This window comes from Myodes glareolus, chromosome 1 (genome assembly GCF_982192425.1).
Source record: "Myodes glareolus chromosome 1, mMyoGla1.1, whole genome shotgun sequence".
Lineage (NCBI taxonomy): Eukaryota > Metazoa > Chordata > Mammalia > Rodentia > Cricetidae > Myodes > Myodes glareolus.
This window is the reverse complement of record NC_142026.1, coordinates 5,736,104-5,759,916: the sequence shown is the minus strand read 5'-3', so window position 1 is coordinate 5,759,916 and position 23,813 is coordinate 5,736,104. Positions and strand designations below refer to the sequence as shown.

The following is a 23,813-nucleotide window of genomic DNA, read 5'->3' as shown; positions in this document are numbered from 1 at the left end:
GCCTCCCTAGGATTAAAGGTGTGAGCCACCCTGCTTTACCCTGTTCCTCTTTTAGACTGATTAACTTGAGTGTATCCCAGAGTGGCCTTGAACTCACAGAGATCCTGCCTCTAGTTCCCCAGTGCTGGGATTAAAGGTGTGTGCCACCACTGCCTGGCTTCTATCTTCAGGCAAGCTTTATTTGTTAAAGCACAAACAAAATACCACCATCAGTTGGGAAATAAACCCTGTGTACACGATAGGGGTGGCGTTCCCATTCAAATCCTAAACCCCATTTTACTTCTTTTTCCACAAGAGAAGCCTTTGCATTGCCAGTTTTTGTTTGTTTGTTTGTTTTTTAATGACAACACAATGATCCCAAATGCATCTTGTCTGGCTCCTTTGTGTCTGCAAAGCAGGGTGACCTAAACTGCACGGACACTACATTTTCATGAGATGCTCTAGCCAGGGTGACATGTGTTAATTAGTCAACAAATTTCCCATGGATGTGTGTTTAGCTCTGCCAGTGACTGTGTGTGTGTGGGCGTGTGTGGGTGCATAATTTAAAATTGGTAATCTCAAGTTTTTCCTCAGATTCCATCATTCCTGTGTATTTAAATGTAAATCAAGAATGGGGCACATCTATCTATCCATCTACCCACCCACCTGTACCGTCCATGTTACTATGTGTACCATAGTACCATGCCTGCACTACGTGTTTGCGAGATGGGCAAGGGCCTGGAGATTTAAACACACAAAGACACAGAGACACGGGTCATCCTTGAAACAAGAATTCCCCCTTTACTGTGCTCAGGGGCAGCTTATATAGGGCTCTGGCCACGCCCCAGCTCTCGGGATCTTTTAGCTGCAGGGCCACCAGAAACCACTCCCCCGCCATCAGGGTCTCATGCTCAGAGCAGAGGAAAACAAGTTGTTTACAGGAAATTCAGGGTCTGGTGGTCCACAGTCCCCAACATCCACCCAGCTATCATCCATCCATCCATCTACCCACCCATCTATTATCTCTATCTGTTCGTCTGCCTGTCTGTCTGTCCGTCCACCCTCTATTATCTCTGTCTGTCTGTCTATCCGCCCATCCATCCACCCACCCATCTATTATCTCTGTCTGTCTGCCTGTCTGTCCACCCTCTATTATCTCTGTCTATCTGTCCATCCATCCACCCACCCATCTATTATCTCTGTCTGTCTGTCTGTCTGTCTATCTATCTATCTGTCTGTCTGTCTGTCTGTCCGTCCACCCACCCACCTTTCTTGCTCACTGTTCAGTGACAGAAGATGACATACATTCCACCTTTAAAAACACAGCAGCAGTGTTTCACTTCACGGTTTTTGGTTCCAGTCCAGGGACACACCCATACACCCATGTTATATGTTAATTTTCCCCCCCTCTAATGCTGGGGACCAAACTCTAGGCCTTGGCTATGCCAGGTGACGTTCTGCCATGGGGCCTCACACCAGAGACAAAGACACCACAATAAGGGGCAAAAAAGTGCCGGCAAATAGGAGGGCAAGGTAAATTTTACCTGCTTTTGTCTCATTCCTTTTTTTTAAATTATATTTTATTTTTATTTTATGTGCATTGGTATTTTGCCTGTATGTATGTCTGTGTGAGGACAGCAGATCTTGGAGTTACATACCATTATGAGCTGCCCTGTAGGGGAATTGAACCCAGGTCCTCTGGAAGAGCAGTCAGTACTCTTAACCACTGAGGCATCTCTCCAACCCCTGCCCACGTCTTTCTTATTCTGACTTGAAAGGGATTATTTGCTATCTGTGTGGTGGAGGAAGTGGCTGACTGTGCAGGTGTGAAGCTAGGGGAAAGCTCTGTGGAGCCCGTTCACTCCTCCTACCTCAGGGTGTGGCCCAAGGGAGAGAAGCTAGGTTACCCAGGAAGTATCTTTCTCTGCTGAGCCATGGCACTGGCCCTCCGTCTGGTTTTAAGTCTAAAACACAGTCATATATGGTGGGTAATGCCTATATCATAACACTTCAAATGCTGGGACTGAAAGATTGCCATAATTTCCCGGCCAGTCTGGTTTACACAGTTAATCCCAGGCTAGTTTGAGAGGCAGTGTCTCTCAATAGAGAAAAAACAAGAATAAAACAAAATGCAAATGTCTATAAGATCACGTGACACCCAGGAGCTGCAAAGCATACGGAGTAAAGATAAATATTCTAATTTGAGTCACAGAGTTTTCTTTTTCTTCTGCACTACAACCATTCTGTCTCTGACAGTCTTCTCCACTGAGCTTGTGCACAACCGCCCTTCTTCCTTTTATCCTGAGCGAGTGGATTTGCTCCTGCACTGTCCCCGCCTGACTCTGAACTCTGGCAGTCTATCAGAATGGCATGCTGAGGACTCAGGAGCGCAGGTCTAAACTGATTAGTGGCTGTGCTCCACAACGTCCCTAAATTACTTGTCGGCAACCCGGAACTTAGTTTCTCATGAAAATCATGATTACATTCCTAGTGGGTCTACAAAAGCTTGTTTAGCTAGGAATGCTGCAGAAATGAACACTGTCACCATGTGCTAAACCATGCTTATTATTCTGAGGTCTCAAGGGATTTCTTTCTTTACCACATTTCACTAACCATCACTTTGGGGACACTTCTTTTTCCCCATTGTAAATTACAGAAAAGGTTGAGTATCATTGCTAATTCTACCTGGATCCAATCTCTAATCCTGCTTTGAAGCTTTTTTTTTTAAACTAATGATCCCTTACATTGTGACTTGTGGTGGAGAGTTATTTTCCTGTCCCCCAATGTCTACAGTTGAGGCTACATTGTCACCTACATTCTCTGTCTGTAGCTTGAAGAGGGCCACAAAGTCTTGGCCTACTATCAGCCCAGCCACTGACTATCTGGGTCTTGAAGGGTATCTTTGGACTTTGAAACGAGACCCACAAAAAATGAACAGCCTCCTCCCTCCAGAACTCTCAAATTCCTTTCTCGATTTGTAGCATAAAACCAGTTAACAGTTCTCAGACCTGAGTGGTCCTGGGTAAGAGTTATAATTTACATTATCTAGTTAATGCTTATGTATACTTTGACCATGCTTAAATGGATATACATATATATGTATATACACATATACATGAGAGAGAGAAACACACACACACACACACACACAGAGAGAGAGACAGAGAGACAGAGAGAGACAGAGAGAGACAGAGAGTGCAAGTGAGATTCACTAAATAGTCCTGGCTGTCCTGGAACTACATAGACCAGGCTGGCCTTGAACTTGAAGAGATCTTCTTGCCTCTGCCTACCAAGTTGCTGAGATTAAAAGGCATGTGCTACCATGCCTAGCTTAAACTCATATATATATACATATATATATATATATATATATATACACACACATATATTTACAGAAATTTCACACTGAAATAATCTAAGGCTTTGTGTCTGCTCTGTACAATGGGTTATCAGACCGTTTCTTTTTCTTTCCCTGTTTACTTCTCTCATTGAGTACACACACACACACACACACACACACACACACACATCTCAAAACATAGATTGTATTTTATATTCTATATAGACTATATAACATATAGAATTATTTATTCTATATATAATATTTTGATATATATCAATGAATGAGATAGCTTCTTTCAAGACCCAGTAACCACAGTAAAACCCAGTCTTTGTTTTAGGTAGAAATATTATCAATGGCTGTTTCTAAAACAGGCTTAGAATGAAAAAAAAAAACTGCTTGTCTGTGGTCACTGTTAGGCACACTGTACCTGGCATTTACACACTCCAGGGTCTTAGGATCCGCTCCAGTAGATACTGATTATCTGCAGTAGACATTGATTATCTGCAGAAGATATTGATTATCTGCAGAAGATATTGAGGCACAGCCCCACAGCAGCTAGGAGCTGGCTCAGCTTAGTGCTGCCCAGCCTCTGCAATAACTGCAACACTGTGTTGCAACATTCATCCATGCAAGCAAGGTCTCTGGATCTGTCTGTTCATCCTCCTGCCTGGCATTAGCTCCCAAGGCAGTGTTTGGCATGGAGCCTGCCCTTAGTGTTTAAATAGGCTGGATGTGGTGTATATGTCCGTGATCCCAGCACTTCAAAGGAGGGAGGAGGAGAATCAGCTATACAGTTTGAGGCTAGCCTAGGGCACATGAGACCCTTTCTCAAAAAAAGAATAAAACCCAAGTGACCCATAAAACAAGCTCCCTCCAAATCAAACAAAAGTCTTAGCAAAACTGAGTAACAATGTCTATTGTCAGCAGATTCTTCCTTTAATGAAAAAAAAAAGAGTTGATGATTCTGTCATCAAACATTTGCCAGGGAAGGGATGGCTTTTTTATTTATGGCACACATGAATCTTTTACTTTAAATCTACAATCTCTAAATGAGATTTTTGAGACTAATTTTTAGTAAGCAAACAAAATAGTGGATATTGTTGTAGTTCCATACATATATATATATCATCATATAAAGGAGAACTTTTAAGGACAGGATATAATTGTCATTGTCTTAATAACTTCATTGTAATATTCACAATCAGGTTTATGTGTGTGTTTTGCCTGCATGTATGTAGATATACAACATGCATTTCTGATGCCCACTGAGGTCAGAAGAGAACATTGAATTCCCCAGAATTTGAGATATACATGTTTGGGGCCTACTGTATGAGTGTGAGGAACTGAACCTGGGTCCTCTGAAAGAGCAGTAGCCATCTCTTCAGCCAAGCACTCAATTTTTACAAAACTAAAATCATTAGCAGCAAAAGGCAGATCCAGCAAGATATCTTGGTGTATATAACTTTAACACTTTAGAGGCTGTGGTAAAAGGATTATGAATTCAAGACTACCTTGGGCCACAAAGGGAGTTCAAGGCCATCCTGGACTACAGGGAAAGACCCTTCCTCAAAAAGGGGAGAAGACAGTGGTATATACATTTAATTCCAGCAGGTAAAAGGGAAGTTCTGTGAATTCAAGGCCAGTGTGATCTACAGAGTGAGTTTTAGACCAGCCTGGTCTAAAACATAGTGGAACAATCTCAAACTAAACCAAACTCAAAACAGCAAATAAATAACACATACATTGAAGTGTCTAGCCAGGTGGCGGTGGTGCACGCAGATCCCAGCATTCTGGAGACAGAGGCAGGTGGATCTCTGAGTTCGAGACCAGTCTGGTCTACAGTGTGAGTTCCAGGACAGTTAGGGATACACAGAGAAACCATGTCTCGAAAAACCAGTAAAGTAAATAAACAGAAATGAAGCATCTAGAAAGGTTCCCAAGGTCTATCAGCTAAATTTGAGTAGAAGATTTCACTGGGGAAAACAAGGACTCCTCAATTGTTATAATTTGTATTTGCACCCACAGTTCCTGGGAATCACACTGGGATGCTTTTTCTACCAAACCTGATGACCTGAGTTTGATCCCTGAGATGGATCAATGGTGAAGGAGTGAAATGACTCCCACAGACTGTCTTCTGACCTCCACTTGAGGAACTCAGGGCCTCTCCACATACTAAATCTAACAAATCTTCACAACTAACTTCTCCAATAGTAGATCTAGTGGGATTTCTTCCTTCTTGGCTGAACTGTAATCCCCCAAATTTTGCCGAGCTGGGATGATGGGGTAAACATGGGTTATGACAATGTAAAGTAAAACCCGGGGCACAAAAAAGCAATGAAATCCTAAAGTCAAGCACCACGGCCTTTGCTGGTCACACAAGCGGGTCTGCGGCGACGAGAGGGCTGATTACATACTGGCTGAACACAAAGGTGCTTCAGCACATGGCATGCTAGGACCATCATCTATATAAAGTTAAGGCACACGTAGGTTTGCACACGGCCGGCAACTGTGCTTTCCAGTCCCAACTGTGGTCTCAGTTGTTGAAACTCACTATCTCGTAACAACCACTGGGCTTTGTGTCCACGTGATAAAGAACAAATACTGGGCTGGGTGGTGTGGTATGTGACTAATACTAGCGCTTGAGAGGCAGGGGGGATTGCTAGGAGTTCTATGCAGGTCTGAACTACACATTGAGTTCAGGGCCAGCTTGGGTTATACAGCAAGATCCTATCTCAAAACAAAGCAAAAGAAACAATAAAATTGTAAATATAACACAACTTCACAAGTAAGGTTTCCAAGGTGTGAGAAACTGGCAAATTGTAATGCCTATAGTCCTCCCATCAAAGGAGGGAAAACTCTCAGAAGACATCACATGCAAATTTAGAAAATAAGTTCCACAAAGAGTATCTGAATTAATCTTAAAGTGGTAACTCAAAAGTAGGCATTTTAAACTGGAGTTATCAGTTACTCCTAAATGATTTGTAATGAATTTAAATGAGAATTCCTGACTCCCTTGGAACATACGAACAGCCTGGTCATCTCCTACAGCGCTCCTCAAGCCACAACAAGTGATCCTCCACTAAGGTGGAGTAAAAGCCAGCACATGGCACCTCAACGCCACCTCCACACGGGACAGTTTAACTTTGATATTCTTTATGTACTAAAGTTTGCTCTTAAGGAAAAAGAAAAAGAAAAAGAAAAAAAAAGGAAATTCTGGGGCTGGAGAGATGACTTAGTGGTTAAGAGCACTGGCTTCTCTTCCAGAGGACCCAGGTTCAATTCCCAGTACCTACATGGCAGCTCACAGCTGTCTGTAACTCCAGTTTCAGGGGATCCCACACTTTCACACAGACACACATGCAGGTAAAACACTAATGCACGTAAAATAAAAATAAATAAATCATTTTTTTAAAAAAGCAAATTTAATCCCTGACTTCAAACTCTACTACAGAGCTACAGTACTGAAAACAGCCTGGTATTGGCATAAGAACAGACATGAGGACCAATGGAACCAAATAGAAGACCCGGATATTAATCCACACATCTTCGAACACCTTATTTTTGGCAAGGAAGTGAAAAAATATCAAATGGAAAAAAGAAAGCATATTTTAACAAGTGGTGCTGGCATAACTGGATATCAACTTGTAGAATAATGAAAATAGACCCATATCTATCACCATGCACAAAACTCAAGTCCAAATGATCAAAGACTTCAACATAATGCCAGCCACACTGAACCTTATAGAAGAGAAACTGGGAAATACACTTGAACTCATTGGCACAGGAAACCTCTTCCTAAATATAACCCCAGCAGCACAGACACTGAGAAAAACAATTAATAAATGGGACCTCCTGAAACTGAAAATCTTCAGTAAAGCAAAGGACACGGTCAACAAGACAAAATGACACCTTATAAAATGGGAAAAGATCTTTACTAACCCCACCTCAGACAGAGGTCTGACCTCCAAAATATACAAAGAACTCAAGAAACTGGACACCAAAAGATCACATAATCCAATAAAAATGGAGTACAGATCTAAACAGAGAACTCTCAACAGAGGAATCTAAAAGACACTTAAGGCAATGCTCAACATCCTTAGCCATCAGAGAGATGCAAATCAAAACAACACTGAGATTCCATCTTACACTTATAAGAATGGCTAAGATCAAAATACTGATGACAACTTATGCTGGAGAGGTTGTGGGGTAAAGGGAACACTACTGCATTGCTGGTGGGAGTGCAAGCTGGTACAGCCCCTTTGAATATCAGTGTGGCGATTTCTCAGAAAATTAGGAAACAACCTTCCTCAAGACCCAGTAATGCCACTTTTGGGTATATATCCAAAGGATGCCCAATTGTGCCACAAGGACATGTGCTCAACTATGTTCATAGCAGCTTTGTTTGTCATAGCCAGAACCTGGAAACAACTTAAATGCCTCTCGACCAAAGAATGGATAAGGAAAATGTGGTACATTTACACAATGGAGTACTACACAGCAGAAAAAAGTAACGACATCTTGAATTTTGCAGGAAAATGGATGGTGCTAGAAAACATTATTTTGAGTGAGGTAACCCAGACACAGAAAGACAGTTATCACATGTACTCACTCATAGGTGGTTTTTAAACATAAAGCAAAGAAAGCCAGCCTACAAACCACAATCCCAGAGAACCTAGACAACAAAGAGGACCCTAAGACAGACATACATAGATTTAATCTACATGGGAAGTAGAAAGTAGAAAAAGACAACAAGATCTCCTGAGTAAATTGGGAGCATGGAGACCTTGGAGGAGGAGAGGCAGGGAGGGAGCAGGGAAAAATGAAGAGCTCAATAACTATCCAAAAAAAAAAAAAAGACCTCTCTGGCCCCTGTCAGTCTGACCTAGTCATACTGTCTTTGTCATTGCCTTCCTTCCATTCCAGCTCATTGAAATCAGCAGGTCACCAGAGAGGTGGGGGTGGGAGGGTGGGGGGCCAGAGACACAGATGTTAAAATATGAAGTCAAGGACCAGGTCTACCTCATTTTGTGTTGAGTCCCAGCACCTAAAAAAAAGTAAATTAATAGCCCGGTGGTGGTGGCATAAGCCTTTAATCCCAACACTTGGAGACAGAGGTAGGCGGATCTCTGTGAGCTCGGGGTCAGCCTGGTCTACAAGAGCTAGTTCCAGGACAGGTTCCAAAGCTACAGAGAAACCCGGACTCAAAAAACCAAAAGTAAATTCATGACATCTTTGCAGCCTATAAAGTTACTCAACAGGCTGGCACTACACTTGAAGTCCTGAACATTTCAACACTAGGAAGACAAACGCACCCTTCAGTTCTGTGTTAGAGAGGCAAACAGCACTATACGTAATGCACCAAAGCCTTGAACGTTAAATTATCTATACAAACTGGAAGAAAGTAACACAAATGAAATCCTAGATGTAATTCTTAATAAATAATTTTACTTAAAGAAAATCCAAAGCGTCTTTCAATCTACTGCTAGGTTTAGTGGAGTAATCTTTCTTCTTGGGCAGACAGACCATCACAGGCGTGGTCTGCTGTAGGACGCTTTAAATACACGATACTTTTATTTGCACTGTGAAAAATAAACAGCTCTCTTAAGTCTTTCTGGACAGTCAATAGGTTTTACTTACATCGCTTTGAGAGAAGACAAAAGACACCTCTTTACAATTGACTTGCAGCACCCTCAGTTTCGTGGACACCAAGACCACAAAATCTTAACTATAACATGAAAACATAAGCAGGCATACATACAATATAAACGGGCAACAAAATAAATACGATAAAGTGGCCTTTAAGTCTCTCAGGTGTCAATTTACAGACTGACCACCACATACAGAACTCGGGCCTGCCACAGAGAAAAATCTTAATTAGTCTGAAAAAAAAATTAAGCTACTGTCACCACCAGGGAAAAAATTAAAATGGAAAACAATAATATCGTAAAACCCGCGTCTTGTAAAAATTTCTTTCCATCAGAGGTGCAGAAACATTTCCCCCCTTCCCCCAACGGAGAGAATGAACTTGCTTGTTTTCTTCCCTGCTTTTCAGACCCCTAGGCGCCGGTGTAGACCGCGAGTGTGGACTTTTTCCAGAGAGGAGAGGTAGAAATTTGTACTTTATCCGAAGACGGTGCACTTTTCCCCTTGTCTCCTCTTTGCTCTGCCTCCAAGATGGTAGGAAAGTTGTCGTTTAGGAGGGCAGAGGAGCTGCTCTGTGGTGTCATGTCCTCGCGGTGCCTGTAGTGGTGCTGTAGGAGGCTGCTGCCCCTGTCAGAGCAGGCGGGCAGCCCTGCCTTCTTGGCTGGAGAGTACATTCAGGGATTTCCCCTTAATGATCACCGACCCTGGGAGCACGTTTTAGTTTCCAAAATAAAAATATGATCCTCACCCCTCTTGTTCGACAGGGAAAGACTCTCGCTGAAGCCCAGGGAGAGAGCAGTAGCAGCCGAGCTTCCTAGTCCGCCGCCAGCGCCTCTCTGATCTGTCAGCCCAGTAGAGGGAAGGGCGGGGGAGGGAGGGGAGGAGGAGGAGAAAAAAAAAAAAAAAACAGAAAAAAAAAAAAAAGGCTGCTGAAAGGTAAGCAGAGGCGGCCCCAGGCCCGGCCCACATCCCCGGGCTCCCGTAGGGCGGCGGGCTGGGCCGCGCAGGCAGGGCGGGCGGCGGGCGCGCTTACGTGAGGCCGGGGATTCGCCGGCCCACGCCAGGCCGCGGGCGGAGAATGAAAGGGTGAGTGGGGCCGGCGCTAGGGTGGCGGGGGCCAGGGGACTGGGGGCCTCGGGGACGCCCGCAGGCAGCTACGGCGGGGGTTCCGGCGGCGGACTGAGCGCGGCCTGCGCGGGCCGGGCCTGGGGAGTGTTGCGGAGGTGGGGGGGCGCCCTAGGCCTTGGGCCCCGCGGCGGCCGCGCCCTGCCCCCGCGCCACAGGCCTCCCGCGCCCCTGGGGTCCCCCGGGGCCTCGGGACGGGCGGGCGGGCGGGCGGCGGGCTGCATCCTGCGCCGGCCCCAGGCTCTTCCGCGGGGCGGAAGGCCGGGCGGCGGGGACCCGGGCGGTGGGGCCTCGGAGCGCAGAGTGTGCGGCAGCCCCGTCCCTGAGCACTGCGCTACGGACGGGCCCGGGATTCCGGTAACTGTTGGGTTTATTTATTCCCCCGCCTCGGCGGCGCTCCGGACGGCCTGGCCGGGGCGGGGCGGGCGGCCTGGCGGGCGTAGGGTGGAGGGGCGGCGAGAAGTCAGGTGCAGCCGCGGCCCGGAAAGTTTCCTTGTAGGCCCGAATTGGGGGTTGCCTTCTCTCCGGGGAGCCCCGGTCCTAGCGCCGGGGACCCCCCGAGGGCGTGCGGGAGAGCACTCGGCTGGCTCGAAACTCTTTGCCAGTTCCTGTCCATTCAAGGTACTCCGCCCCTGCACCCCTCGCCCGCGCCCCACCCCACTCCCCGCGATCACCCTCGGGGCTGCCAACTCCCCCCCATTCCCCACGAGCTCGCAGGCCCGGGGAGAAGCCTTCTCTTCCGGTTTGGAAAAGTTTTCAAGGGGTTTTTCTTAGCGTTATTAGTTAGTGACTGGGCTTCGGGGGGTAGGAAGGGAGGAGGTAGGTTCAGGTGCTGTTTCCACTGCACAGTCTTTGCCCGTCGGCCTCCCCCACTTTTTTATATCCCGTACCCCACGGAACAGCCGTGAGGGTGTCACTTGTTCATTTATTACTCCCACCTTTTTTCCCGGACTCCTTTGGGTCTCCCAATTCCCCCGTTCTGGACAGCTCCGGGCAGAAAGATAGTAAGTAGGGGCAGAGAGCAAACTGTCAGGGCGAGGGGCAGGACCAGGCAGCCTTCTGAGCAGTCCCCGGCCCCCCAGTTGTAGGAGATTCCCCTTCTGATTTGGTCATCGTCCGGTAAAACCAACGCAGAAACTGAAGCCATGGGGGACCTCGCTGACAGACGTTGCAGAACATTCAAAATTGGGAGGAAGGAACTGCAGAGCAGGGCTGCTTTTGAAGCATGGTCTACTTGCAGTTTAAGGAGCAGTGATTGGTTTGTTCTGATAATAACCATTTAGCCTTGTGTGATACCCTTAGATGTCTGTCTAGAATTAGAGAAAAGGGGGTTTTAAGACACTGAAAGTTGTGATTGCTACAGCTCAGGGGTCTGTGGAGGAGCCCTGGGAACTGAACATAGACGTTGGCTTTGGCCTACCCTATAAACGAACTCGATTTTGGTTCTGGTTTTGGTGCCATCAACTCTGAAACTTTTTTCCCTTCTTTTTTCTTTCATGTAGTAAACTTAAATTTCAAAACCTAGATTTCCTTCTTTTCAAGGATAGGCTGGCTACAGCTGACTGCCTTCTGGTTGTTGTTTAGTGTTGGAATTGTAGTGTGCATGACCCGGCCACCTCCAGTCCCATCCCTTTTATTAGTTCTTTTTTTTCTTCTTCACTCTTCTTTTCTCAGAGATTTGGTCAGTGTGTGTGTGTGTGTGTGTGTGTGTGTTTGTTTGCATGTTGGAGATTGCTGGCAGAGGCAATCCATGTTCTGATCACTCAGTGGTAGAGAAAAACTGCCTGTCAATTGTAGAAGCACGGGGTAATCCATGACTTGGTCTGACTTCTTTCGGGCATCACAGTGAGGCTCCTTACATGGTTCTTACCAAGGATCCTTTGCTTTTGTTGGGCTAAAATAGAGCTCTGCTTTCTCACAGTGTTAGATGACCAGCCATTTAGACTTGTGCCTAAGAAAGTCTTGATATTTCTAGATGGTATGGATTTGGTATTAAAATGCAAATTACATGTAATGGTTGTTTTACATTATTGATTAATTGAAATTGCTTATTGACTATGGCATTTCATGTATGTGTATAGCAAAGCCATTATTCCTGTTATGGCCCTTACTTTTAGAGCAAACCGTATAGAAGAAAACTCATTTTCAGTCCCCCTTCCCAGGATATTTTAAAAGTTGAAGGAAATGTTAATATTTCGTAATATGTTTTTGTGTTCATTTGTTGTGTTGTTTGTTTTTCGAGACAGGGTCTCTGTTGTCCTGAGGGTCTCTTAGACCCGGCTGGCCTCAAACTGAGAGATCCTTGTATTTAATGCTTATCTTCAGCTTCGTGTTCTTTAGAGTTTCAAACACTGTATGTGTACAAATACTAAAAGTTTTATGGTTTTTTTCCTCCACATTCTGTCCCAAACATTTTAATTCCTTGTTGTAACCCATTCATGGGCTGTTTTATTCCTAAAGAAGTGGTAGATTTGTTGTCTTCAAAGTTAATTTTATTTCAAACTAATAAGAGACTTTCTGGGAACATGCTGAATTGTTTTAATTGAAAAGGACTGTCTTTTTCACTATGAGTTGTTTTGTTTAAAAAGTAGATGTTTAATTTATAACTCAACTTTTCTCTAAAAGATTTTATAAAGAAATTTGAGGAGCCCATCTCCATTTATTTTCTTTCCAGAAAATCATATTGCTGCTATTTTTAAAAGTTTATTTTATTTTTGTGTTAGGGTGTTTTGCCTGCAGGTGTGTCTGTGTACCATGTGGGTGTTGTGCTTGAGGAGGCCAGAAGAGGGTGTCAGATCCCCTGGAACTGGAGTTCCAGATACTTGTGCTGGGGATGAACCCTGGGTCACCTGACAGAGCAACCCACGCTCTTGACTTCTGAGCCCTCAGTCTGGCTTCCATGGCTGCTAAGTTTAGAGGATAGAAAATTTGTATTTAGATAGATAGTCTGAAGTGTGAGCTCTTAAAAGTGTTAGTTCAACTAAACACTTTCTTTCCCTTTCGCTAAGATCTTTTGGGCTAGCTCCCGGTATCTCAGTTTGAGGATTTTAGACAGCCTGGCCGTTTGTGTCTAAAGACAGCTTCTTTCCACACCTGATCCTTTGTGAAGCAGTAGGTGAGACTGGCTCAGGGCTGTATTGTAGGGTGAAGACAGCTGTGTTCCCAAAGTGGTCCAAGAGTCGGCCTCTCACTGCGACAGGCATGAGTGGCGTATCCCAGGGGCCCGTTAAGGCTGGCTTTAGGCAGTGCTCCTGGCCATTTTGAGATTTGGGAGAAACAGAAGTTAAAATGTTATGCCTCCTGCCCTGCTTTTCCTCCCCCGATTTCAGGTGACAGACCACTTGGTTCTAATTCTTTCACATAATGTGATTTACCTTATTTATTTATATTTATTTTGGAGACAGGGTCTCAACCTGACACTTACCACTTAGACCAGGCTGGCCGTGGCCTCACAGGTGTCTCCCTGCGTCTGAGTGCTGGCCTTCCAGATGTGTGCTACCATCCCAGCTGTGATTTGTGCTTAAAACTAACCCTTAGCCGGGGGTTGATCAGTGCAAGCCTGTGTTCCAGGACCAGAGGACCTCAGGTTCAAAGCCAGCCTGGCTATATAGCTAACAGCCCACCCCATCCCTCTTTGGAAAAACTCCTTTTTTGGTGGGCTCTGTGTATCATGCCATCATCCAGTTGTATGTGGTTGGAGCAGGCTTTGGGTTGTGCTCTGTTCTGGTCCCATTGCTTCTTAATCTTTGGTGTCTGTAACAGGACAGGGAAATAAAATTCCTTGCTATAAGGATTAGATGCTTCTTCTAACCTACCCTATGTTCTTTAGTAACACCGTCTAAGTAACATCTTGTTTGTTTGCTTTTTCCCTTACCAAAAATAGTACATACTCATACTAGATTTGGAGAGTAGCTCTATCCATCCCGCTCAGGATGGTAGCATTTTAGTGCCTTCTGGTGTTGTGTGAGGGTGCATACAGCTTAAGCTTAGACCCCTGCAGGTAATAGTTATGTACTTTTTTAAAAAAAATATTTATTTATTTATTATGTATACAATATTCTGTCTGTGTGTCTGCTGCCTGCAGGCCAGAAGAGGGCATCAGATCTCATTTCAGATGGTTGTGAGCCACCATGTGGCTGCTGGGAATTGAACTCAGGACCTTTGGAAGAGCAGGCAATGCTCTTAACCGCTGAGCCATCTCTCTAGCCCCCGTTATGTACTTTTGTATTGGCTCAAAGTTTGGGCTTTAGAATCAAATTGGTCTTTAATCCTAGTGTTATGTAACCTTACAATTAAAATGAATATTTCTAATGTAATTGTATTTTATTTGTTTGTGTGTATGTGTGCTTATGCATGTGGGGGTCAGAAGACAACTTACAGGAGTCAATCTTTCTGATTCCACAAAGTTGGTCCCACGGACTGAGCTCAGACCGTCAGGATTGGCAACAGATGCCTTCACCAGCTGAGCCATCCTGGCAACCTTTCAAACTAATCTTATTATTCAAATCAAAAGAAACACTAAGCTGGACAATGGTGGTGCACACTTTTAATCCTAGGGAGGCAGAGGCAGGTGGATCTCTGCATTTGAGCCCAGTCTAGTGTATATAGTGAGTTCTAGGGCTCCATGGGGAGAACTTTTTTTTATAATAATAATCACAACAGCAATAATTACTACTTTTATTTTAAAAGGCAAGCTGGAGAGATTGTTCAGTGTTTAAGAGCGTTTGCTGCTCTTGCAGAGAACTGTTTGGTTCCCAGCACCCACACTGGGTGGCTCCCAATGGCCTGCTGGCCTGCTGCAGGTGACCCCATGCCCTCCTGGACTCCCGAGAGTACCAACACTCAAGAGTTCGTATATCTGCACGTAGACAATCACAATAAAGCGGGGGCCACAGAGATGGCTCAGTGCTTAAGAGTGAGTGCTGCTCCTAGGGGACCCAGGTTCTAGTCTCAGCATGACATTTAATTGCTCATGACTTCAGATTCTGGGACTCAGACACTCCTGAGGTGCGCAAACCCACGCAGACCATACATACTCTCATGATTAGTAATAAAAATATTTTAAAAATTAAAAATTGATTTTATTTTTTAAATTTTATTTAGTTTTTATTTTATGTGCATATGGTGTTTTGCCTGCATGTATATGTCTGTGTGAAGGTGTCAGATCTTAGAGTTACAGGCTGTTGTGAGCTGCCATGTGGGTGCTAGGAATTGAACCTGGGACTTCTGAAAGAACAGCATGTGCTCTTAACTGCTGAGCCATCTCTCCAGCTCCCTAAAAGTGACTTTATTAATAATCTTAGCTTCAGACTGGAACTGGTAGCTTACCTGTAAACTTGAGAGGCTGAGACAGGAGGATCATGAGTTTAATGTCAGTCAGAGCTGTGTTTAGGGCCAGAGTGAGGCTTTGTCTCAGAGAAGTAAAGCTAGTCTCAATTTCTCCGTCAGTCAGCTAAGCATTGGTATCACCTGTTCTGTGTACGGCTGTGGACAACAAAGCTCTGGGCCTTAGAATGGTGAAGGAACGCGTGAGGCTGGTTTGCTTCTTTTAATTTTTTTTTTCCCAAGACAGGGTTTCACTGTAGCTTTGGCGCCTGTCCTGGAACTACAGAGCTCTATAGACCAGACTGGCCTCGAACTCACAGAGATCTGCCTGTCCCTGCTTCCCAAGTGCTGGATTAAAGGTGTGCACCACCACTGCCCGGCTAAGTTTTCATTTTCTTGTGGTACTGGCCACTGAACCCAGGGCCTTGCAGCCTCTACTACTGAAGTGAATTTGAACTTGACATCCTCCATTCCTGCCTATCCGCCCTTAAGATTTAGAGTTCCTTTAGTGACTTTGAGGGCCTGGGTAGGTTGTGGCCTTGGTAGGCTGTGCTGGAGTGACCTGAGAAGGTGACAGGAGTCACTGACTCTGTGTTCATTTATTCCTCTAACAGATCAGCTGTCTTGTGTCAGCACCTAGCCAGGCAATACAAAAACTTTTTGTTTCTTTGTTTGCTTGTTTCAGTTTAAAAAGAAAGACAGAGTCTCCTGCAGGAAGTATGACCTTGAACTTCGGAGTAGAGATTTTAGGCACATACCGTTATTTCTGAGGTGCTGTTTATTGATTATTGAACCCAGGACTTCTGGCTGTTGGTGAACAACTCTACCAAACAACCAAGCCATAGCTCTAGGTAGCTCTTCCTCCCCTCCTCCCCATCATAGAATTTTAGTCTGGTGGAGAAGAAACTTAGAAAACTGATATTTACAGCATTGAATGATACAAAATGGGTAAAACTGGAGGAAGGAAACCTATTTTTCTACTCTGGCATTGCAAGTCCCTAGGAGGGCTTTGCATCAGAGGTTTCTGCCCTAAGCAAATGGGAGCAGTTAGGTATTTCAGGAGGTGGGACCTGCAAGTATGAATAAATGCCTAGGGACAATAGAGTGTTCTGTGTTGCAAATTGTGGCTCTTTGTGGCCTTGGACCAGGGGAGTGGAGACTTAGTGGAGGCTCAAGTTCCTCAGCTGGGGTAAGGAGTATGGATTTCTTTAAAACTTAGAAGATCTCAGGGTCTTTGGTCAAGTATATTACTTAAAATATAGTAGATTGGAGTAGTATAAAGTGTAGGTAAAATAAAGGGGGGCAAGACTGTATGGAATTCCAGTAAGGCGGTTCCCCAGAAGACAGAGGGTTTGAACTAAGGTAGCTGTGAGCCAGAGAACTGACTGTGGCTAAGGCCTCTTAGAGGGTAAGAGGCCCCGGAAGTGTGGAAGTGTGGCTGCGTGGAGGCGCTGGCGGGTGGGATGGAAGGACTAGGCGGCTTTGATAGTGACTGTCGGGAATGAAATAGATTTGTGTGCATGGACGGTCTGCACACTGGTTTGAAATCCTGGAGTCAGATACACATTAAAAATGGCAGTAAGTGCCCTGAAAATGCTCTGTGTGACTTAGACTTTTGTGTGTAACTTGGTGACTTTGTAGGAACAGATTATAAGGTAATTCGGCTTTGGATGTTTAGAAATCTCAACCGGCTGCTGACCGGAAAATGTTAAATTCTGAGAGAAATCTTAAATCCTGGAAACCTGGAAGGTCTGGATGTAGGACTGGATTTCAGTTCTTAGTTTCTTTGTTGTATTAAGAAAAGGTCTCAGTTGGGCAGTGGTGGCACACACCTTTAATTCCAACACTCAGGAGGCAGAAGCAGGCGGATCTCTTGAGTTCGAGGCCAGCCTGGTGGTCTTTAGAGCGAGTTCCAGGACTGACTTCATAGCTTCTGAGAAAACTTGTCTCGAAAAATCTAAAGAAAGAAAGAAGGAAAGAAAAAAGAAAGAATTAAGGAAGGAAGGAGAACGTGTCTCCCGCAGTTCAGGGTGGCCTTGAACTGGTAGCCAGTTTCCCACCCAGCTGGTTTTCTTTTTTCAGACAGTGTTTCACACTAGTTCTAGATGACCTGGAATTCACAGACTTGAATTTACAGCAATCCTCCTGCCTCAACCTCTCTAACGTTGTAGATTACAGGTATGAGTCTCCACATCCTGTGAGGTCTGTTTTTTTGTTTTGTTTTTTTTTTTATTCAGTAACTTGCTGAAACTTGTTTGACTTTGAGCCTTCAGAAGAGCAGTTTGCTGAAGTCTGCTTGTAGCCCATGTCTGCCCCCATAGGCCTTTCATCAAGGGCCATATACAAAGAAGCTTGGCCCGCAGTGCCTGCTGGGCGGGAAGGCAGGGGGCACAGACTGCTGAGGCCAGGAGAGAGAGGTTTCCAAGAAACAGTGGGCTCGAGTGTCACGTGCTCCAGAGAATTCTAGTAGAGAAGGAAGGGAGAGTGGATGGACTCGGTAGTGGAAGAGCCATTAAGTCTCGGATTCTTAGAAAAAAAAAAGGCGGGGGATGGGGTCTGAGTTCAGCTGCAACTTACTTTTTCTCCTTTCTGGTCCTGCAGTGCAGGATTTCCTGAAGCAGTCATGACCGGGGCCCCAGGATCCAGTAAGCATTTGTTGTAAGGAATTACTAACTGGCACTGATGACTGTTCTAATCAATCAGCTGTGTGCGTGTACTCCAGAGTTACCAGGGACTCACACCTATGCTCTCCGTGTGTGGGAAGAAGCAGTGCCCCAAGCCCCAGACACCGTGCCACTTGTTAGTTTTGTTTTTTTTGAGACAGTTTCACTGTGTAGCCCTGGGTGCCCTGGAAATTACCATGTAGACCAGGCTGGCTTTAAATTCACAGAAAGGCACCTGCCTCTGCCTCTGTTAGTGTTTTCTATCTGAAGAAAATCAGTCCCTAAGTGCTCTTTACAGATGTAGAAAGCAGTTTTTGGATCTAGGTTTCTAGTGTGGATCGCAGGAGAAACTTCTCAGTGTACTCTGTAACTCTAGCCCAAGGAGGCAGGAGGGCTTGAGTTAGTGGAGAATTCCACTGTACCGTTCAGAAAACCACTAGCGGCTGGAAGAGGGCATTTTCGCCCTGCAGACTGGAGATGAAAATGATAATACTAATAAACTACCACTTACTGCTTCTAATAGCAGTTAGCATTAAGTGATTACTATGTGCTGGGTACCATGCTAAGCATGGGTTCTTGAAATACCTAATTTAATTCTGCTAAGCAACTCAATGGGTACATACAATTATCTTCCCTTTACAGATGAGAAAATTGACCAGATTTGAGCCCCAACCCTGATCCTTCCAGAGGCAATGAGTGATTTCTCTGCTGCTTAAACTGCCTTTAACCTTTCTCATAAGTCAGGTAAGGCCATTTAATTTAAATTCATAATGTGAATTTATTTGTACACTTACCTTTTAAGGAGTCTTGGGCACATGCTAGATATTTGATAAACACTTCTTTTTAAATTATTTTGGCTCGCACTTGATTATGACTATTTTTGGGAGAAGGACAGTTTTCTTTTTTAGTCATATCAGTTGATATATTTTTGTCTTCAGTCAAATTTTACTACATTTTACACTGATGTGTGGACTTTAGGTTTTAAAAATTAGTATATTTTAAATTAGTTAGATTTATTTTATTTTTTCTTGTTCAAATTACACTCAAATTCATTTTATTTTATTACTTTTTAAATTGTTTTAATGTGCATTGGTATTTGTCCGTGTGAAGATGTCAGATCTCCTGGAACTGGAGTTACAGACAGTTGCGAGCTGCCAGGTTGGTGCTGGGAATTGAACCTGGGTCCTCTAGGAAAACAGCCAGTGCTCTTAACTGCTAAGCCATGTCTCCAGCCCTTTAAATTCATTTCTAAAAGATGAAGTGAAAGAAAACCCTGACGTTTGAGTAGAGACTGAGTTAGCGGCGGCTGCCCCTGGATAAGCAGATGTTCTCATCTGCCTTCATTTGTTAGAATTACAGTGGCAGCTGGAGAAAGGTGCTGTGGCCCTGGAGAAAGCACATTTTTGAAACAGAATTAAAAGAATGGCAGTGACTTGGAGAGGGACACATGAGTGAGGCATGTGTCCCAAAGACAATAAATAGTGTTCAGATTTTTTTGTTGTTTGTATTTTGAGACAGAGTCTCTGTGTAGCCCAGGCTGTTCTGGAGCTCACTCTGTAGGCCAGGCTGTCCAGGAACTTGCTCTGTAGACCAGACTGACCTGGAACTCTTGTCCTGTTTTGTGGCTGTATTCCCTAAATACTTGCCCACCTCCTAACTGCTGTATGTGCTTTCTTCTGTGTTTCCAAGAAAGAACTGTGGCAGTGAGCTATGTTTTATTTAGATAATGTCTGTATCTAGATATAATTAATATCATAACATAGCATCCAGAAGGACTTTCTATGTTGTGTCAAGACATATGTAGTCCTGGATGGCCTTGAACTCAACTGAGTAGCCCAGGTTGGCATGTGATTTTGTGACCCTACTGCTTCTGCCTCCTGCTTTGATCCAGGTAGTACAGCCATGCTTGGCAACTTGAAGAAAAAAAAAATTTTACATGTAGCCCCTATTTCTCCCTTCTGAATTCCAGTATTTTGATGTTTTTGTTGTGAAAGGTGACTGTGATCTGCTCTCAGTAGCAGCTCTTTGTGCATTTGGACAATAACTAAGAGTTCATTATTCAGTGTTGATTATTCATTACTTTACATTCTCTCCTTGAAGGAGCAGAGGTCCCTTTATATTCTTCATTTTTAGAATTTAAGTTATTTATTTTTGAGACATGGGCTCAGCATGTAACCTCAGGTGGCCTTGAACTAGCTCTGTAGACCAGGCTTGCCTGGAACCCACAGAATCTCTTTAAATTTGAAGCAAATTATCCATAGCTAAAGATGATGGCCATTAGATCTGTTAGTGACTGATTGATTGGGTCTCCTAGCCCAGGAGTGCCTCTGACGTGCTGTGTACAGGCTGCTGCTGGGGTGACAGCTGTGCCACCTGCCCAGTTTGTTTGTTTGTTCTTTTGTTTTTGTGTTTCAAGGCAGGGTTTCTTTGTGTAGCCCTGGCTGTGCTGGAACTGGCTTTGTAGATAAGGCTGGCCTTGAACTTGGAGATTCTTCTATCTCTGCTCTGTGTTCGGTCAAAGGCATGAACCACCTCTGCCCTCACTTCCCCCAGCTTTTTTAAGAAGTATTTTTTTTATTTTATATGAAACAATAGAGCTTAGTTTTAACTTTTTGTCATCATGAATTAGAAAATCTAGTAGATTTTCTACCCCCACCCCTTTTATTTATTTATTAAGAATTTCCACCTCCTCCCCGCCTCCCTTTTCCCTCCCCACCTCCCCCTTCCTCTCTTGTCCTAAGAGCAGTCAGGGTTCCCTGCCCTGTGGGAAGTCCAAGATCCTCCCCCATCCATCCAGGTCTATAAAGGTGAGCATCCAAACAAACTAGGCTCCCACAGTCAGTCTATGCAGTAGAATCAAAACCCAGTGCCATTGTCCTTGGCTTCTCAGTCAGCCCTCATTGCCAGCCACATTCACAGTGTCCATTTTGATCACATGCTCCATTACTCCCAGTCCAGCTGGCCTTGGTGAGCTCCCATTAGATCAGTCCCACCATCTCAGTGGGTGGACGCACCCCTCGTGGTCCTGACTTCTTTGCTCATGTTCTCCCTCCTTCTGCTCCTCATTCAGACCTTGGGAGCTCAGTCCAGTGCTCCAGTGCCCCCACCCCTTTTGTGAGCCTGGGATTGAACCTATGGCTCTGAATAACCCAGGCAAGTATTATGCCACCAAATTACAGTTCCCCCAACCATTCAAAAACTGCAAAGCTTCCAGTTTATGTAATTTTCTTTGGTGTTTGACTTTGACTGTAAGAAATAATTATATAGATTTTGTGAAGTACCAATTTAGTGCTTTTTAACTTAAATAGAATGTTGTTGGGGTTTCTGTCCTGCTCGGTTCCTGCAATTGCAATTGTTGAGTCCCAAAGAAATCACACAGAGGTCTACATCAACTATAAACTGATCGGCCCATTAACTCAGGCTTCTTATTAACTCTTTTATATACAGTTTTCTGACTGCATGTATGCCTGCAGGCCAGAAGAGGGCACCAGATCTCATTACAGATGGTTGTGAGCCATCATGTGGTTGATGGGAATTGAACTCAGGACCTCTGGAAGAACAGTCAATGCTTTTAACCTTTGAGCCATCTCTCCAGTCTCTTATTAACTCTTATAACTTATATTAGACCATTATTCTTGTCTATGCTAGCCACATGGCTCAGTACCTTTTTCAGCGAGGCAGCCATATCTTGCTTCTTCTGTGGTGGGCTCACAACTGCTGAGGAATTGGCTTCCTCCTTCCCAGAATTCTCCTGTTCTCCTTGACCTGCCTCTACTTCCTGTCTGGTTGTCCTGCCTATACTTCCTGCCTGGCTACTGGCCAATCAGGATTTATTTGAAACATAATTGACAGAAATTAGACCATGGTCCCACACCAATAGAATCTAAGCAAATAATAACTCTTATTTTTCACATTTGTTTTGGGAGGGAGTGCATGTGTATGAATGAAACATGAATGCATGTTTCATTCAGTTTCAATTAAGACTGTATTGGGGACTGGAAGGATGACATAGGAAGTGCAAACCCGAGGACCCTAGTTCAGGTTCCTGGAACCCATGTTAAATACAGACTTGGTGACATGTAGCTGTGATCCAAGTCCTCCCATGCAGAGATGGGAGGCAAAGACAGGAGGCTCCTGCAGGGCTCTCCTGGAAGTTTGCAGGCCAATTGGCCTGGAGCATGATGTGCAGTGGAAAGTGGAGACTGACGCCAGTCTGACTGCCGTGCACATGCTGTGATGTGTGTGCTATGGCACGTGCGCATCCTCACATACACACACACACACATCATGTATACCCAAAGCTACAGAAATAGTTTGATAGAAGTCTCTGCATTAAGTGTGCACTAGTTGGGATTTGCTAATGCTCAGGAGACTTGGCCCTCTGGGAGGTTTCTTCTAGGAAGTAAGGGCAGGATGGGCAGTTTACACAGGGAAGGTGTTGGGTGCCTGAGCTGAGCCACATCAAAGCAATTGACTCAGACTGGTCTAGTCAAGCTGGCCTTGAACTCCCAGAAATGGTTTTGCCTCTGCCTCCTGATTGCTGAGGTTAAAGGCATGTGACACCATGCCTGAACTGTATTTTTCAAGATGGGTTAGTGGGATTGGAGAAATGGCTCAGCAGTTAAGGTTGTGCACGGATCTTGCAGAGGACTGAGCTTAGTTTTCAGTGCTTATGTTGGGTAGTTAACACATTCCTGCACTCCACCTGCACTCACATGTCTATACAAACATACAGACATACATACACATGGCGGGGGTGGGGGGGAGACGGACAGAGAGTTTTTGAAAACCCTAGCCAGTCATGATGTCACACATTGTAGTCCCAACACTTGAGAAGTAGACGCAGGAGGGTCAGAAGTTCAAACTCTTCCTTCATTACTTAGAGAGTTACATGCCAGAATGGTCTATCTATGACCCTCTCTCAAAAAATCAAAATGAAACAAGATGAAATTAGAAAATAGATATCTATTATAAAGTAATTGTGTTGTAAACAAATTGGTTTACATTATAAATATTTTATGATTTTTATTGTTATGGGGTATTAAAATCTTTTTATAACTATGTTTGTGTGTGTGTACGTGTGTGTGGTCCATTCCATGGGGACGGAAGTCACATGGTCGGGCTTTCCCCTGTGCGCCTGCTCAACTCACTGTTCCATTAAGGTGTATTTTACTACACCGATTTTATTTACTTATTTTTATTTATTTATTTATTTATTTTGTTTTCAAGGCAGGGTTTTTCTGTGTAACCCTGGTTCACAGAGATCTGCCTGCCTCTGTATAACCCTGACTGGCCCGGAACTTGCTGTGTAGACCAGGCAGGCCACATATTCACAGACTGCCTCTGCCTCCCAAGTGCTAGGGTCAGCATGTACTCCCACTTCTGGCCTATGCAGATTTTCCTAAAGCTATTTCTGATTAACCATGGTAGTGCACTTATATCTGGCTTTCTCTTCTTTTAAGCAACTGCAGAAACCCACAAGAAGCCCAGAGTGTGTTGACCAGCACTGACTGTAGCTAGGCAGTGTGAGTTAGCGTCTGCATGCAGTGGTCCTGAACCAGATGAGCAGGTGTCCAGTGAGGGAAACAGCTCTCCACCACGGGCCTGGCACAGCCTGAGGACAAAACCAGTAGCGTCATGCTTGCAGTGGCCACGTTGGCTCTGTACGTTGGGCTCTCAGACCAGCAGGGCAGGCGAGGCTTGGCAGTGAATGGCAGCTCCTCCGTTTTGCAGCA

The 23,813-nt window shown here is 44.6% G+C and overlaps 1 protein-coding gene and 1 long non-coding RNA gene across 8 annotated transcripts in view; one reads left to right on the top strand and one right to left on the bottom strand.

The window, feature by feature from the left end:
- Positions 1–8,745: 8,745 nt before the first annotated feature.
- On the bottom strand, positions 8,746–11,296 carry LOC146896200 (uncharacterized). The gene is made up of 2 exons (XR_015005081.2): positions 11,029–11,296; positions 8,746–9,806 (listed from the first exon to the last, which is right to left on the bottom strand). It is a non-coding gene; the product is annotated as an uncharacterized LOC146896200 (long non-coding RNA).
- Positions 9,853–23,813, top strand: part of Ino80d (INO80 complex subunit D) — a 71,110-nt gene continuing 57,149 nt past the window's right edge. For 4 of the 7 annotated variants that reach the window (XM_085699234.2, XM_085699238.2, XM_085699230.2 and 1 more), the window contains exons 1-2: positions 9,934–10,051; positions 18,721–18,822. The gene's annotated coding sequence lies outside the window, so the exon portion shown is untranslated. Of the gene's footprint in view, positions 9,902–9,933; positions 10,052–10,113; positions 10,448–10,551; positions 10,712–18,720; positions 18,823–23,813 lie in introns of those variants that run through there. The other 3 variants (XM_085699204.2, XM_048459220.3, XM_048459219.3) reach the window with 3 other exon arrangements.